Here is a 17,422-nt window from a genome sequence, read left to right on the forward strand (position 1 = left end):
CTGGCCCTCCAAGATTTACTGAGGTTTACACTGTCCTGGCAGAGTCACCAAAAACTAAACTGCATGTTTGGTTACCTGCCACAGTGAAAGCCAAACTCATGGGACAAGTACTGGTGCAGAAGGAAAACGTTTTGTTCAGGTCTCACAACTGGGAGAATGTTGGACTCCCATCTCAAAGACCATCTCGCCTTCCTGCTCAAGCCCACAGTTGTTATAGGGATAGGGAGGGGAGGGCTTGTGTTTTGTTCAATATCTTGTTAGCTTTTGGTACACAGGAGTTCTGTTTATTCATCTTTCTAGCTTTTGGCTGGCTCAGGCCCTGTTTTTCTAGTTTTTGGTGTTCTTGGGCCCTGTCCATTCACCTTTCCAGTTTTTGGCATGCTCAGTGTAAGAACCTCCCTGCGCCATCTTGGCCAATAGTGGGGACTCAGCTGTGGAGGAGGACTGCAGGACTTATCATCAGGAAGCCTGGAGATTCTGCAGTCATCAGCCTGCTTCTTGATGCTGGACTACCTACACATCTAGGGGAGCCATTTGAAGTCAGTAGGGTAACACTGGATTCTGGCATGCCTGTGTCCTTTGTACAGCCCCTCAATGACCCACACCACTGAAGTGGACAGCCCGGCTCACACTCACCTTGCTGCAGACAAGTCAGTCACTATGACTGACTGTCTACAGTAACATTATGATCTAGCACTTCTACTTCTTGGTATTATCTGAAGAAATCCAAAATACTAATTTGAAAAAAATATATATACCCTCATGTTCAATGCAGCATTATTTATAATATCCAAGATATGGAAGCAACCTAAGTGCCCATCAATAAATAATTGGATAAAGAGGATGTGTCATATGTATGTATAGGGATATTACTCACCCATATAAAAGAATGAAATCTTACCTTTTGTGACAGCATGGATGAACCATAGGAGGTATTTTGTTAAGCAAAATAAGTCAGATAAGTAAAGTCAAATACCATATGAATTCAGTTATATGTGGAATCTAAAAAAAAAAGACCCAAAATGAACAAACAAAACAGAAACAGACTCCTAGAGACAGAGAATAAAGTGATGGTTGCCAGATGGAAGAATGAATGGATTAAGAAGTACAAATTCATAGTTCAAAATAGTTATAAGGAAAACAGTCAATAAAATTGTATTAACTACATATGGTGCCAGTAGGTACTACTTATCAGGGGGTCACTTCATATATTATATAAATGTCTAACCACTATGCTGTACACCTGCAACTAATATAAAATAATATTTAATTTCAACAGTAATAAAAAAATTTAAAAACATTTTTGAAGCCTGCCTTTATTTGTTCTCTTGTGTGTGTAGTTTGAGTAATTATATCAACCTGCATCTTCTCTCTCAGTTTTGAATACTTTAAGTCATCAAATAAACTTTTAATTTGTATTAAAGCCTCAGGTTTTTATTGGTTAACAATAAACATAGTAGCAGAAAACACGTATTGATCTCCTACTATATGTGAGGCAGTGTGCTGTGGGTTACAAGGACTGCTATCTATTGGCAATCCCGTGAGGTAGGCCCCAATATTATCCCCATTTCACAAGTGAGAAAACTGAGGTTCATCACTTTTCTAAAATCATCTTGTTGTGAAAATATTAACCCCCTGCATTAGTCTGTTTGGCCTGCCATAACAAAGTATCGCATACAGGGTGGCTTAAACAACAGAAATGTATTTTCTCACATTTCTAGAGGCTGGAAATCCACGATCATGGTGCTAGCTGGGTTGGTTTCTGGTGAGTACTTCCTACCTTGGCTTTTCACTGGTCTCCACATGGCCTCTTCTCTGTGGGGAGAGGGGTTTAGAGTCAGAGACAGAGAGAGAGAGATCTCATGTTTGTTCCTCTTCTTGTCAGGACACCAGTTCTACCTGGTCAGGACTCCATTCTTATGACCGTATTTAAACTTTATTGCTTTCTTATAGTCCCCATCCCTAAATACAATCACATTTGAAGTTAGGACTTCAACATGCAAATTTGGGGGGACACAATTCAATCCAAAACATCCCCTAACATTGGAACATTAAAAAATGTCTTTTGTGTCTACGTATTTTAAATTTCCATCTAAAAATTACAGTTCAGGCATAGTAGCTCTTTGCAAAATCATGTCGCTGCTTAGAACTGAACTCAAGCCAGGCTTCTGAATTCCAGAGTCAGTGCTCTGGGCACTTATAAATGCCTGTGGGTGAGGGGAAACGAATAGGGCACAAGCCAGTTTGCAGAAACTAGTGTGCATTGCCTACCATTTACCAAGGCTCCGAGGAATGGTTCTTATGTCCTGGTATAGCAACTGTCCTTTGGAGCTTAGCTGCAGCTGTTTCATCTTCTCTGTGGCTTCTCTACTAGTGAGGAATGAAAATTAATAAAGGAAAACTTCATTTAAAATGAAGTTGGGAAGTCAGAAATGGGAGCTCAGAGGAAATACCACTTGAGGTGAATTGTAAGAATGATTGTCAGTTACAGACCACAACTGAAAAAATCTTCAACAGGAAATAATCATCAATTACAGGCCCCCATAGGAAAAGATGTCAATTGCATCTCCTACAAGAAATTGACTACTCAAATAACTCAGCCAATGAGAAGCTATCATCAATCCTGAACTGTTGCTTTTCCCCAGTGGACTTTTACTCAATACAATTGCTCTTCTTCCTTTTTCTCCATAACACAATGTTCCTCTCCTTTGTTTGTTGGACTTAACTATGGCTTTGCTATAGCTTGCTTGTTCCAGATTACAATTCTCTGCTTTTCCTGAATAAGCCCATTTTTGTTGGTAAAGTAAAAGGTCAACAGAGGTTAACTGCTAGTTGCCATTTATCATTATACTTTGCTGATTTATTTGTCTCGCATTACATTAAGATGAAAATAAAATGTTTCTTGTACCCATAACTATACTGAAACAAGACAGGCCTATCTAAAATTTTACAGAGTCCAGGGCAAGAGTACAAACTATGACCCACAAACCAAATGTTTAAATCATAAGCATTGCAAATAAAATCAAGCTGGTGTCAGTCATAAAAAAAACAACAACAAAGTATACTGGGTATTCTGTCACCAAAAATAGTTTATTCAGGAAGTAAAAGGATAACTATCTAGTATGTGCTGACATGTCAAGCCACTCGCACACACTGAACCAGACAAAGAGAAAGTACTTTATAGGGAAGTGGAAATTAAGGGGAGAAGCTGTTATAACCATAGAGCTCTGTTGTAAGCAGAGTCTGTCCTTCCTGTAGGTCTGATAGTTCTTCCCACATCTACTATCTCCTCTTATAGCCCCACTCCACTTCTGTCCAGGTTAAAGTCTCTATCATAAATTTTGCCACTGTAAATAGAGTTCATTCTATTTTCTGGCCTTGAAAAATCTACCTCCATAATAACTTGGTAGGTCAGGTTCATATGCAGAATTTTCGGACTCCTCAGAGTTCCAATGTGGCCCTGTGAGAAGAGACAGCCCATGTCCACCCTGTTTATTCTCTGGAGCACTGATCTGGGTATACATTTTGTAAATGAGCTTAGAGCTATTGGGAATTCCCAGGTCTTGGGCTGGAGCATGGTCTAGAAAATTTAGAACAGGACACCGGGTACTACTCCTTGTTCCATAGGGAGGGCAGGAAGGGCCAGAGGATCGTTGGCACTCTGAAGTCCAGATGCGTGAGGACATGTGCGGGTAGAGTCAAAACTAGATATAAGTTATAAAGGCTGCATGTGTGTGTTTGTGAACCTGGAGAACCTCTTTTGGTTAACATGCAAAGTTGTCTTTTGTTGAAATAATATAATACAATATTTTTGTTCAATCTTGTTAAATATCTGTGAACCTTGAGAAAGGAGATATAGGGCCTCCTAAGAAGGTCTCCTGGTGGCTAAATGGGCTCATATTTAAAAAACAGAGCTTGGCAACAATTTCAACACAGGGATTTCTCATGCACACTGCACTAAAGGAAGAAGCCTACAGCAAGCTACCTGCCTGCACTGTGTTCCTGCCATCTGAGCCAACCCTTATTAAAGAAATCCTATTTCAACCAGTAGGACTGAGGCTTTCCCCATTCAATCAGAGCTACACAGCTATATCTCCATCAGCTTTTTTGTCAACCAATCAGAATGACTCCATTCTGATCAATCAGTACAGTGCCTTTCTGACCACTCAAACTTTAAGGATTTGGAATCTTCATTTGCATGAGGATGGACATATCAGGAACCAGGGTTGAGGACTTCTGTCTACATAAATTAGCTCTCTTTTAGCTCTGAGAGGTCATTTTCCCTTTCCACTGAGTAGCTGAAACACTGGGAAGATGTCTCCTTGGCCAATATCTCCAACATCTCTTAGACCAGTACAGGGCAGAGTGCACTCGCAGGAAGGAGAGCTATCTAGCTGGACAGGGTTCTTGCCCCAGGGTCACCTGACGTCCCTGCGTGTGTTATATCATAATTGAGCTGTTTGCAATGAGTAAATTTTCCTTCTTCATGGTACCCCAAATTGAGGATTCTTGTTGGCACTTGACATTTGCACCTTTCAAACTTCCCTCTGGTAGTACTAACATTCTGGCTCTGTGAGCATGAGTAGCCTTCTAGCAACTTTTCTGAGATCCCCTCCCTCCAAAATCTCTCCTCCTTCTTCAGATATTGGTTAGAACAGGCCAATTGTCAAAAGATTTTTTTTTAGTCAATCAGGGAGATTTGAACTGGTCATTGTTAACTACCTCAGATATGATACTGGTATTATGGAAATGTTTGAAAAAAAAAGATCTATCAATTAGATGAGCATACTCAAGTACTTAAAGGTGAAATATGTCTGTTGAGAATGCTTTAAAATTATTGGAGTTGGGAGCAGGTGTGTTTGGGGAGGAACATAGATGGATTAAAAAAAAGGCAAGATGCAGACGTAGACTTGAGGCTTCTTGTCAAGATGGAGGCATGGCTAAATGCAGCTTGCCTCCTTGCACAACCAGAGCAAAATTACAATGGAAATATAGAACAGCCATCACCAAGAACCATCAGAAAACTGAGCCATATGGAAGTTTGATAACTAAGGAATTAAAGAAACCACATTCATCCAGATGGTAGGAGGGGCGGAGATGTGAGATGCAGAACCAGCTGGCCCCAGCTGGTGGGTATAAAACAGAGGGATATGTTGGGAGATTTCAGGAGCAAGGTATCCCACCCCTTCACCAGACAATCCAGCCCAGGGTTCCAGTGCCAAGTATATAAGTCCCCATAAAAGTCCCCATATTTTACTTCTGGCTATAAAAAAACAGTGGGGGTTGGGTCAGCAGAAGAAATTGTGGGATTCTCAGGCCTCTCCTCTTAAAGTACCTTATACCACATAGAGAGTTGCTCAGACTTACTCCCTCTGGACTCCAGGACCAGGGCAGCATCTTGAAGGGCACCAGTGGCATATGGGGAAGAACTGAAATGTCTGGCCTCAGGACAACAGTTGAAGAACAGCTTCTTCCCAGACAGAACTGTAGACAGCAACCACTGTACATTTCCTGAGCCTTCTCCACATAGAGTCAAGTGTGGTGGCACCATATCTGAATCTCCATTAACCTGGCTATAGTGGTAAATCCCAACCTGACAATTACCTAAGGGTCCACTGCATCCAACTTACAGGCCCACTGAAGCAACCCTCCTATGCTGCTAACAGTGGCTTTTCCATATGAAGGGCTGGGCTAGGTGCAGGCTTCAGACTTCCCTCAATCTGTTCAAACAAACAATAGCTGAGCCCACCCCCACACCTCTCACTGAGTGGCCCCATGCTCAGCACTAGCAGCAGTCATCTACAGATCACTGTATAGCTAGCTTATGCCAAGCGGACCCAGACTGAACACAGGTGGAGGCTGACCTTGGTTTCCACCACCCAGGAAAGCCCAGAGCCTGTATATTCAGCGGACAGTTACAGACCATGTCAGAGCACCACCCAACCATTTCCCTGGTTGCTGGCCAGGGGTCACAGCCAGTTTTAGCAGCTGTTTTCACTGGGTAAATCCCTCCCACTGACTTACTGACAGCAATCAAGACTCATCTACAATAGGAGGAAGTACTCAGCCCACACAGAGTGTGAAAGGGGAGGCTATGCCACTGGACTCTACAGTACACCTACTACATTTGGCCATGCTACCAAGGCAGGGAGTCAGAGCAGCACCACCTAATACACAGAAACAAACACAGGGAGGATGCCAAAATGAGGAGACAAAGAAATATGGCCCAAATGAAAGGACAGAACAAAACTCTAGAAAACAACTAAACAAAATGGAGATAAGCAATCTATCATGCTGAGTTCAAAACACTGGTTATAAAGATGCTCAAAGAACTCAGCATAGATAGGCATAAAAAAGACCCAGGAAGAAATGAAGGATATACTAATTGAAATGAAGAACAATTATAGGGAATCAAGAGTGGAGTGGATGAAGTCAAGAATTAAATCAATAATTTGGAACATAAGGAAGAAAAAGGCATCTAATTAGTACAGCAAGAAGAAAAAAGAATCCAGAAAATCGAGGATAGTGTAAGGAACCTTTGGGATAACATCAAATGTTCCAACATTTGCATCATAAGGATGCCAGAAGGAGAAGAGCAAGAGCAAGAAATTGGAAATTTATTTGAAAAAGTAATAAAAGAAAACTTCTCTAATTTGGTGAAGGAAACAGACATACAAGTCCAGGAAGCACACAGAATTCCAAACAAGATGGATGTAAACAGGACCATACCAGGACACATCATAATTAAAATGCCAAAGGTTAACAATAGAGACTCCTAAAAGCAGCAAGAGAAAAGCAGATAATTGTCAGGGGGCTTTAACGCAGCCCCCCAGTCCGCCATGGATGAAGAATAAGTCTACCAAGACATGATCTGCTTGGGGAGGAGAGGTGGCCAATCTCTCAAAGGAGAAGGACCAAGAGTCTTTCCCTCTATGGGCTTTTATTAGGTTCATTCCCACAGGAATACAAAGCTCATCAATCATTGTTAGGCAGTAAGGGTTAAACAATACATGATTTATAGAGAACTTTGAGGGCTTATTCTGAGTTACAGCTAATTAGTTAGAGGGCCATAAAACTTTAGGCGCCAGACTCATCTCAGGTCTGGACCCTTATCTTTTAAGCTGATGGTACAAATTAAGTAGGTTTCACAGAAATGTATGTATTTTTCTTAGGCCTGATTCCCCAGGGAATCCGCCCCTCCCAGCACAGGACTGCACTGCCCACTGTTATTGCTTCAGGCTTAAGTCAGGCAAGGGAAGTAAGGCAGGCAAGAGATTAGGAGACTTCTTGCAGACAGAATGAGGACTCAGGCTATTTCAAAGCCGAGGGGCGAGGGTCCATCACCCCCTTTTTCTACAGCCCCCCCGAGTCCTTCCCTGTGGGCCTCTTCCGTGACCAGAGCCTGTCTTAGGTTGTTCCTCCCTTGAGGATTCTTACCCGTCATTGGCTAACTGGTCAAGTTCAGGGCCAAGCAGGGTGAAGTGGGCAGGGGTGGCACACCTGCCAGGGAGATAAGCTTTGTCTCCTTTGTGGTTTATGGTCTCAACTCTGACTCAGCCTTAACCATGGGGGATTACAGCCTCTGAAACCAGGCAGGGCAGTTCCCAACAGATAATTACCTACCAAGGAGTTCCCATAAGACTGTCAGCTGATTTCTCAAAAGAAACTTCAGGCTAAAAGGGATTGGCAAGAAGTATTGAAAGTGTTGAAAAGCAGGGACCTATAACCTAGATTACTCTGTCCTGCAAAGCTATCATGTAGAATTGAAGGGCAGATTAACTGCTTCCCAGGTAAGATAAAGCTAAAGGAGTTCATCATCACTAAGTCATTATTACATGAAATGTTAAATGGACTTATTTAATAAAAAGAAGTTGAAAACTATGAATGTTAAAATGGAATTAAATACCTAACTATTGATAATTGAATCTAAAAAACAAACTAAGCAAACAAGCAGAACAGAAACAGAATCACAGATATGGAGAACATTAGGATCATGGCCAGTGGGGAGGGGGGTCTGGGGAAATGGGGAAAAAGGTGAAGAAATTAAAAAGTACAAATTGGTAGTTAAGGAATAGGCAGGGAGTTGTTAAGAGCAAGTATAGGAAATGGAATAGCCAAAGAACTTATATCCATGACTCATGGCATGAACAAAGGATGGGGGGATCACCAGACAGGAGGGAGTGGGGAGTGCTGGGTGGAGTGGGGCAAAGGGGGAAAAACTGGGACAACTGTAATAGCAAAATCAATAAATAATAATTAAAATTTGAAAAAGATGCAGACATAACTGAAGTTGGCAGATGGTTGTGAGGCCATTTTATTGTTCTACTTTTGTAGGTCTGAACATTTCCATAATTAAAAAGTTAACCACAACAGCAAATAAACTAATTCTGGGGACTTGATAGCCTCAGGAATCGCTGGTCTTCATACACCCTTTACAGGAGAAATTCTCACTCCCTTTTTCTCTTCTGACATTTCTCAGTAGGAAATTTGGTTTCCACCCTTGTAAACCAGACTCCAGAGAGACGCTTCTCCAAAGAGCAGAGGATGTGGATAGCTGGGCACACTCAGAAGCCGTTCCTTTAACGGGTGACTCCAGCCAGCTGTAGGACTCTAGCTCTCCCCACTTCTAGGTCCTGGCGCTTCTGTCTGGAGGGCAGAGCCTATTCAGCCCATCCTTCCGGCTCCCGGCCAGTCTCCTCCCAGCATTGACAGGCCGGGGCGGTGCTCTGGAGGGTGGGGCGGTGGGGCGGTGGGATGGCCCGCCCTTTGCTGTTAGCCCTCCCCTCCGCCCAGCTAGTCCTCCCCCCCGCGACCCTGGCGGATCCGGCTTTCGGCTTCCCCTCTAGGGAGGGGTCCGGTAAGTGCGATCCTGCCATGGACTGAGGCGGGAGCCCAGGAGGAATAAAAGGAGTGTGCAGCCCAAGGGGAGCCCGGGGCGCTCAAGGGAGGCCAAGGGTGGGGGAAGTGTAGGAGCTGCATCGGGAACCGTGATGCGCAGGTGATGGAGTAAACGTTGGGTGGGAAGAGCTCCGAGGGGACCCTGGGGCAGGGTGGAGGGCACATCCAGGGGGTCCCAGGCTTGGGGAGCGTGGGTGATAATGTAAACCGCGGGAGCAGGGATCCAGTGGAAGACCCAGGGTTGTGAGAGCTCAAAGTAGGGACACGTGGCTGAGAGGTACTCCATAGATAGGTAAACCGGACAGAGGGGAGGAAGGGTATCGGCGCCTGGGAAAGGAGCCAGATTGGGGCTAGAGGCTGGTTAGGCGAGGCGCTGGATGGGGTACCTAGTACAGGAGGGACGCCAGGGGGAGCATTGCCTGCGGAGTGTGGGGGCGGGGCGAGCTGGTGAGGGACCAAGAGCATGGGGGTGGTGGCAGGTCCTGTTCTGAGGTTCGCTCCCCCACACTGTACACCCCACTCATCTGGTGTCTGGGCCTACTCGTCCTGCTCCCCATGCAAATTCTCCAGCCTCCTCCCCAGCTGATCAGAAACTTCTCTGGTGGGTCCAGCAATGCGTGTTTTTAATGGGTCTTCTAGGTGATTCTGAAGCTGCAGTAGTTTAAGAACCACTCATCTAAAACATTGGAGCTTTGGGCAGTTTGAACTGGGGGTTGGGACCAGCCAGGTGTCCTGTGATGCAAATGAATTACTCCTTGTAATCTTCATAAATCTTATGAAGTAGGTGCTATTATCTCCATTTAACAGGTGAGTCAGTGGAGGCACAGAAATTTAACTTCACCAAGGACACACATCTAGGAAGGGGAGAAGCTGAGATTCCAATCCCTGGGGCAGGCTGCAAAACTCTCCCACTGAACCAGGTCACCTGTGAAGCCCAGAGAACTGAGGTGTCACAGCATCTTGAGCCACCCCCACACCCCAGAGTTTTTAGGAATGGCTCTGCTTCCCACAAGTCCCAGAGCACTGGGGTGCCCAATGACCTGGGAGCCAAGGCTGGCTTTCTCTGCCCCTAGTACCCCATTGGGTGAGGCAATGTCACTGTCCTCAGTCTTATCCCAACAGACTCCCTGTGAGGCATCTAGGACAGTGACCTTGCAAACTATCTGACTGGGAGCCTTCATGGACCCTGGTCCCTGGTCCCCTGTCTGGCTCCTCTCAAGGCCTGCTCCTGAGCGAGGGGCTCCAAGCAGTATGGCCCAGACAGAGTTCTCCACACTACTGCCACTTTGGCTGGGGAGTTCTTTGTAATACAGGTCTATGCTATAGCTCCCCTTCCTGGTTATATCTCCTGGGGAACCATGAAGTCCATGCCACCTCCCCCCAGCCTTGTCCCTTCTTATGGGCCAAAGGAGGGTTTTCCAGCATCCACAGCCCACTCTCCTGACAGGAGCTTTCCTCACCAGCAGGCCAGCCCTTCAGGACCTGGTTTGTCCATCTGTGCTCATTTTTATCAACCCAAGTGACGTTTGAGCACATTCTCTTTACAAAACACTACCACATTCCCAACAAATTGACCACCATAAACTACTGCAGTATCAGAATCACCTTTGACCACCATCCACAGGGATATGAGGCTCCTGCTGGTAGACCAAGGTGTCCCCACCCTACTGAGCACAGAAGGTGGGAATGACTGCAGTGTCGGCTAAGGTGGGGCCTCTGTCCCAGGCAACTCCCCTCCCCCCCTGAGGTCACCCCTGGCCAGACCTTTTCCTGTCCCCCCATGCACATGTCCAGTGAAGGTGGACCACAGGATAGGGCAGTGTGGCATGTTTGTGCATCTTCCCAGCACAGCTGCTATTAGCACTCTTGGGTATATCTCCTTGTGCACCCGTGACAGTTGTGCTTTGTGAGGTGAGGTCATGTGTGCACTGAATAGTCACTACTAAGTTGCCTTTTATAGGTGGACCCACTGCTCCCTTCCCCAGACAATATAGGGTTGCTTCTCTTTCCCTGGGCTTTTGGGCCATCTGATGGTGAGATAGGACCTCTCGCTGCTAGGTTTAAATCATTTCCCCAGTCCCTAGGCTCTGTGTTCACTAGACACTTTTCTACTTTTCTTCCTTTTGCTGAGTGCCTGTCTCTGCTCTTGCCTCTCTCTGTCAGTTTTTCTGTTTCCTGGGGCTATGGAGGAGTCTTGCCCCCACCCCCACCTTTTCCTTTATCTCTTCTATTGGTTCCAGATACTGTCTCTAGATCTTTGCTTGTCTCTTAATTTGTTTAGAACTTTTGTCCCACAGAATATTTAAACTTCAATGGAGTCAAATTAATAATTTTTTCCTTCTGGTTTTTGCTTTCAGGGTTTTTATTTGGGAAAAGAGGTGGGTACAGTGGAGATCTTATCTCCCTTAGCCTTTAGAGGTTTCAATCCCTGACTCAGGGTCAAAAATTGTTTTGACTGACCACTTCGTGGCTCCTCAGGCCATCCAACCCCTGCCCAGGCCATGAAGGGAGCCCAGAAAAACCTGAACACCCTCCCTTTGCTATTGTCCATAAAGCCTGGATATCTGGTACCTGTATAGAGAGGCCTTCCCCCTACCTGACTTTGTGTAACACCTAATTCATTATTTCAGTATACTTGTTGAACAGTCAGCATTTTTTAAATCCTTACCCAAGGACATTTTTTCATTGCTTTTAGAAAGAGAGGAAGAGAGAGAAACAGATTGGTTGCCTCCCACATGCACCAGACCAGGTATGGTACCTGCATGGGCCAGGATCAAACCCACAAGCAAGCTATGTACCCTGACAGGAAATTGAACTCGCAACCTTTCTGTTAGGGGTCGTTGCTGTAACCCAGCCACACCAACCAGGGCTAAACAGTTAGCTTTTTAAAAGATATCCAAGAGAGTGCTTTTTTCATGATTATACCCCATTTATTTACATAGCTAACAAATCACCACTTACACATAAAACAAATTTTCCAAACATTTAAACATTGATCAAATATGTCTATTTAATGAAACTCTTCTGAATATTTAATTACAACCATAAATCTAATAGATCAGATTCCTGTAACATTTCCTTTTTTAAATCATTTTTTTATTGTTGTTTGAATACAGTTGTCTCCATTTTCCCACCACCACTTACCCCTGCCCCACCCACCCCCACCTCCTATCCCCAGTCCTACCCCACTTTCTCTTTGTCCCATGGGTCCTTTATACATGTTCCTTGAAAACCCTTTCCCTTCTTTCCCCCATTATCTCCCTCCCTTCTTCCCTCTGGTTACTGTCAGTTTGTTCTTTATTTCAATGTCTATGGTTATATTTTGCTAGCTTGTTTGTTTTGTTGATTAAGTTCTACTTATAGGTGAGATCATATGGTATTTGTCTTTCACTGCTTGGCTTATTTAACTTAGCATAATGCTCTCCAATTCCATCCATGCTGTCACAAAGGGTAGGAGCTCCTTTTTTCTTTCATTTACATTTACATCATGTAAATGTATCATAGTTTTTTGATCCACTCATTTACTGATGGGTACTTAGGTTGCTTCCAGTACTTGGCTATTGTAAATTGTGCTGCTCTGAACATTGGGGTGCACAGGTTCTTTTGGATTGGTGTTTCAGGGCTCTTAGAGTATAATCCCAGCAGCAGAATTGCTGGGTCAAAGGGCAGTTCCATTTTTGGTTTTCTGAGGAAATTCCATACTGCTTTCCACAGTGGCCTCACCAGTCTGCATTCCCACCAACAGTGCACTAGGGTTCCCTTTTCTCCCCAACCTCTCCAGCATTTGTTTTGTGGATTTGTTTATGTTGGCCACTCTTTGCCTGGTGTGAGATGGTACCTCATTGTGGTTTTAATTTGCATCTCTCTGATGGCTAGTAATGCTGAGAATCTTTCCATATGTCTCTGGGCCCTTTGTATGCCTTCCTTGGAGAAGTGTCTTTTCAAGTCCTTTGCCCATTTTTTAATTGGGTTGTTTGTCTTCCTGGAGTGGAGTCGTGTGAGTTCTTTATATATTTTGGAGAGGAGGCCCTTGTCTGAGGTATCATTGGCAAGTATGTTTTCCCATATTGTTGGTTCTCTTTGTATTTTAATGCTGTTTTCTTTGGCCATGCAGAAGCTTTTTATTTTGATGAGGTCCCATTTGTTTATTCTTTCCTTTATGTCCCTTGCTTTAGGGGACGTGTCTGTGAGGATGTTGCTTCATGGAATATCTGAGATCTCACCTTTAACTGGAACCTAATCAACAGAAGAAAAAAGCAAACAAAATATAACCAGAGACATTGAAATTAAGAACGTTGTAACAATAGCCACAGGGGAGTGGGGAGGGGATAGTGGGGAGAGGGGTCTATAGGAGCTACTATAAAGGACACAAGGACAAAATCAAGGGGGAGGGTAGAGGTGGGGGAGGGAGGTGGTACTGGCTGGGGTGGGGTGGAGGGAAGGGGAGAAAATGCAGACAATTGTACCTGAATAAAAATAAATTAATTAATTAAAAAATAAAAAAGGGGGGGCTCAAAGAGTCACAGAAGAACGAAAATCAGCCAGATAATCATTAACATAATCTTTATTCTAGAATGCAGGGCACAAGAAGGTTCTATTTGTTATCACTTGGGGAAGGGGTGTGGAATGCTTTGTGGGCTTTCACAGGAAGATATGGGGCAGCTCCAGTATAGCTACTTGTAGAAATGAGAACAGGGCATTGTTCTTGAGGATTCATCAGCAGCATTGTCTGGGCTGTCCGGACTTTATCAGAGGGACAAAGGGCTAAAGTCCTATGTAGGAGGGGGCTCGGCACTGTTGCTGAACAAGATGTGGGAAAGCTATAGTGAGCAAGTCTCAAGCCCTTGAGCTTCTCATGCCACTGTGAGCTTGGCTGAGACACAGGGCACACTAAGGTCTGAGGGTTTGGCATTGTGCAGGTGACTGCTGGCCTTGGCAGGGATAGTTTGTGCAGGAGGATCTGGAGGGATGCTTGAGCACAGATGGAGAGGTGAGACATAGAAACGGAGGGGACATGTCTCTGGTAATCTGGTAACTGTTTCCTGTAGGGGAGGAGAGAATGGGGTGAGAGCCAAAGGGTAGCTTGTAGTCAAGGGAGTTTGGTTTTGAGGCAATTCTAGAGCAAAGTTCCTTTTCCCATCAGATCATCCCACAGAGGTAGGGAGAGAAACCAAGGAGGCAGGAGAGAGGAGGCCCTTGTGGGGTGAGTCCTTGAGAAGGCTGGTGTTGGGGGTGGGGTGAGTCCATGCCTACTGATCCTTTTTACCCAGTTTTCTCTGATTTGTAACATGGACATTGATAATCAAACCTTCCTGGGGACTTGTGAGGATTAAAGAACTGTCATAAGCATCATTGGTAACGGTGTCTATTATTTTCTTTGTAGAGATTAATAAGGATACGGCACCGTAGGGACCCAAGCTGCCCAAGCCCTATCCTGCTAAGAATGCTTCCTCCCTTGGTTTATAGGGGAGCCACATAAGGAAGTAGGATGGAGACTGGAGACCCTGTTGAACACTCTGTATGGTATTCCCAGTCGTAGCAGGACTGAAGCCCTCCTCTCCTCCATTCTCTTCTTCCCCATTATGTGCCTCCCCACTGTGGCCAGGCCTCACATGTGGGCCTTACTTATTTTATCAGTGTTTCTGCAGAGAACATGACAGGAATTTAAAGAGAGCGTTTGGTCCTCCCTGAGAGGTGAGACTTAGAGGGTCGGATGGGAAGGCCACTAAGTGGCCTGGCTAGGTGTGCTAGTTGGTTGCAGCATTGCCGTGTACACCAAAAGGTGGGTTCAATCTCAGGTTGGGTTGGAGTACCTACAGGTGGCAACTGATCAATGTTTCTCTCACATAGATGTTTCTCTCACATTGATGTTTCTCTCTCTCTTTCTCACTGTCTCTCTACTTCTCTCTCTAATATCAATAAACATATTCTCAGGTAAGGATTAAGAAAAAAGGAAGGCCACTAGATTTCTGCTGTTTGTTCTTAAGAAATGTCCTGGGCCTTGGCCAAAGGGTCATGTGAGGGCAGCTCCTGTGGCTGGGAGTGGGGGTATGGTGGGAGGTGGAGGTGAGCACTACTGGCCTTGGTATTGCTAAAGGGGCAGATTTCACCTTCTCCTGTGTTGGGCTGCTATAACCTTTCAGAAGGTATTAGTCATGTTGGAACAAGTAATTCTATCTTTGTTTCCATCATTCATTGCCTGTTTGAGCTAAGCGAAGTCTGCTTAGCCCAAGTTCTGTAGGCTGGTAGGTGGGGACCACTCATTCATACCTTCAAGGCTACCCCCTGAAGAAGTGAGACTTTGCCTCTGCCCACTTATGCATTGCTTGCTCACACTCTCCTCACTGGCCCAGCATCTCCTCTGCTGACTTAATAAACCTGCTGTTCACGGTGCATTTACACTGCAGATAGGGAGAAGGGGGTGGGCACTGGCTGGTTTTCTTTTGCTACTTGTATGTTCACCTGTGTACGTGTCACTTCTGATTTCTCCACTCTGTGTTTCCTGAGCCTGTGAATCCTATAGAAAAAGTTTTACCCCCAGCTGAGTGGAGTAAACCCACCATCTCATTACTTACCTGAAAGTGAGATCAGTTATCAAGGATGACAACAGAAGGCAAAAAATGACTTATACTGAAAACAGGGATGGAAAGATACACATTTATTTTATTTTTTTTCTTGTTTCACTATTTTTTTTATTGTTACTCAATTACAGTTGTCTGCATTTTCTCCCCATCCCTCCACTCCACCCCAGCCGAACCCACCTCCCTGCCGCACCTCCACCCTCCCCCTTGATTTTGTCCATGTGTCCTTTATAGTAGTTCCTGTAAACCCCTCTCCCCACTGTCCCCTCCCCATTCCCCTCTGGCTATTGTTAGATTATTCTTAACTTCAATGACTCTGGTTACATTTTGTTTGCTTTGTTTTTTGCTGATTATGTTCCAGTTAAAGGTGAGAACTTTTATGGTGAGACATATTGTATTTGTCCTTCACCACCTGGCTTATTTCACTTAGCATAATGCTCTCCAGTTCCATCCATGCTGTCACAAAAGGTAGGAGCTCCTTCTTTCTCTCTGATGCGTAGAATTCCATTGTGTAAAAGTACCATAGTTTTTTGATCTACTCATTTACTGATGTGCACTTAGGTTGCTTCCAGTACTTGGCTATTGTAAATTGTGCTGCTCTGAACATTGGGGTGCATAAGTTCTTTTGGATTGGTGTTTCAGTATTCTTAGGGTATAATCCCAGCAGCGGAATTGCTGGGTCAAAGGGCAGTTCCATTTTTGGTTTTCTGAGGAAATTCCATACTGCTTTCCACAGTGACCTCACCAGTCTGCATTCCCACCAACAGTGCACTAGGGTTCCCTTTTCTCAGCATCCTCTCCAACATTTGTTTGTGGATTTGTTTATGTTGGCCACTCTTTGCCTGGTGTGAGATGGTACCTCATTGTGGTTTTAACTTGCATCTCTCTGATGGCTAGTGATGCTGAGAATCTTTTCATGTGTCTCTGGGCCCTCTGAATGTCTTCCTTGGAGAAGTGTCTGTTCAAGTGCTTTGCCCATTTTTTAATTGGGTTGTTTGTCTTCCTGGAGTGCAGTCGTGTGAGTTATTTATATATTTTGAGGATCAGGCCCTTGTCTGAGGTATCATTGGCAAGTATGTTTTCCCATACTGTTGGTTCTCCTTTCATTTTAATGCTGTTTTCTTTGGCCATGCAGAAGCTTTTTATTTTGATGAGGTCCCATTGTTTTTTCTTTCCTTTATGTCCCTTGCTTTAGGAGATGTGCCTCTGATGATGTTGCTGCGTGGAATGTCTGAGATTGTCCTGCCAATGTTTTCCTCTAGGACTTTTACGGTGTTACAACTTATATTTAAGTCTTGTATTAACCTTGAATTTATTTTTGTGTATGGTGTAAGTTGGTGATTGAGTTTGATTTCTTTTCACGTAGCTGTCCAGATCTCCCAACACCATTTGTTGAAGAGGCTATTTTTGCTCCATTTTATGCTCCTGCCTCCCTTGTCCAATATTAATTACCCGTAAAGACTTGGGTTTATTTCTGGGCTGTCTGTTCTCTTCCATTGGTCTATGTGCCTGTTTTTATGCCAGTACCAGGCTGTTTTGATTACCGTGGCCTTGTAATACAGTTTGATATCAGGTTTCGTGATTCCTCCTGCTTTGTTCTTCTTTCTCAAAATTGCTGCAGCTATTCGGGGTCATTTATGGTTCCATAAGAATTTCTGAAATGTTTGTTCTATGTCGGTGCAGTATGTCATAGGTACTCTAGTAGGAATTATATTGAATGTATAAATTGCTTTGGGTAGTATGGGCATTTTGATGATGTAAATTCTTCCAATTCATGAGCATCGTAGATACTTCCATTTGTTTGTGTCTTCCTTAATTTCTTTCTTCAGTGTTGTGTAGTTTTCTGATTACAGGTCTTTTACCTCCTTGGTTAAGTTTATTCCTAGGTACTTTATTTTTCTTGTTGCTATATCAAATGGGATTTTTTTCCTGATTTCTGTTTC

At 44.3% G+C, this 17,422-nt stretch overlaps 1 protein-coding gene across 2 annotated transcripts in view; it reads left to right on the forward strand.

Moving 5' to 3' along the window:
* Positions 1-8,735: 8,735 nt before the first annotated feature.
* The window catches only part of SLC41A3 (solute carrier family 41 member 3), a 78,394-nt gene continuing 69,707 nt past the window's right edge, over positions 8,736-17,422 (forward strand). For both annotated transcript variants that reach the window (XM_071219512.1, XM_024580391.3), the window contains exon 1: positions 8,736-8,857. The gene's annotated coding sequence lies outside the window, so the exon portion shown is untranslated. The remainder of the gene's footprint in view (positions 8,858-17,422) is intronic.

The sequence above is a fragment of the Desmodus rotundus genome, chromosome 10 (assembly GCF_022682495.2).
Source record: "Desmodus rotundus isolate HL8 chromosome 10, HLdesRot8A.1, whole genome shotgun sequence".
NCBI classification, from domain to species: Eukaryota; Metazoa; Chordata; class Mammalia; order Chiroptera; family Phyllostomidae; genus Desmodus; species Desmodus rotundus.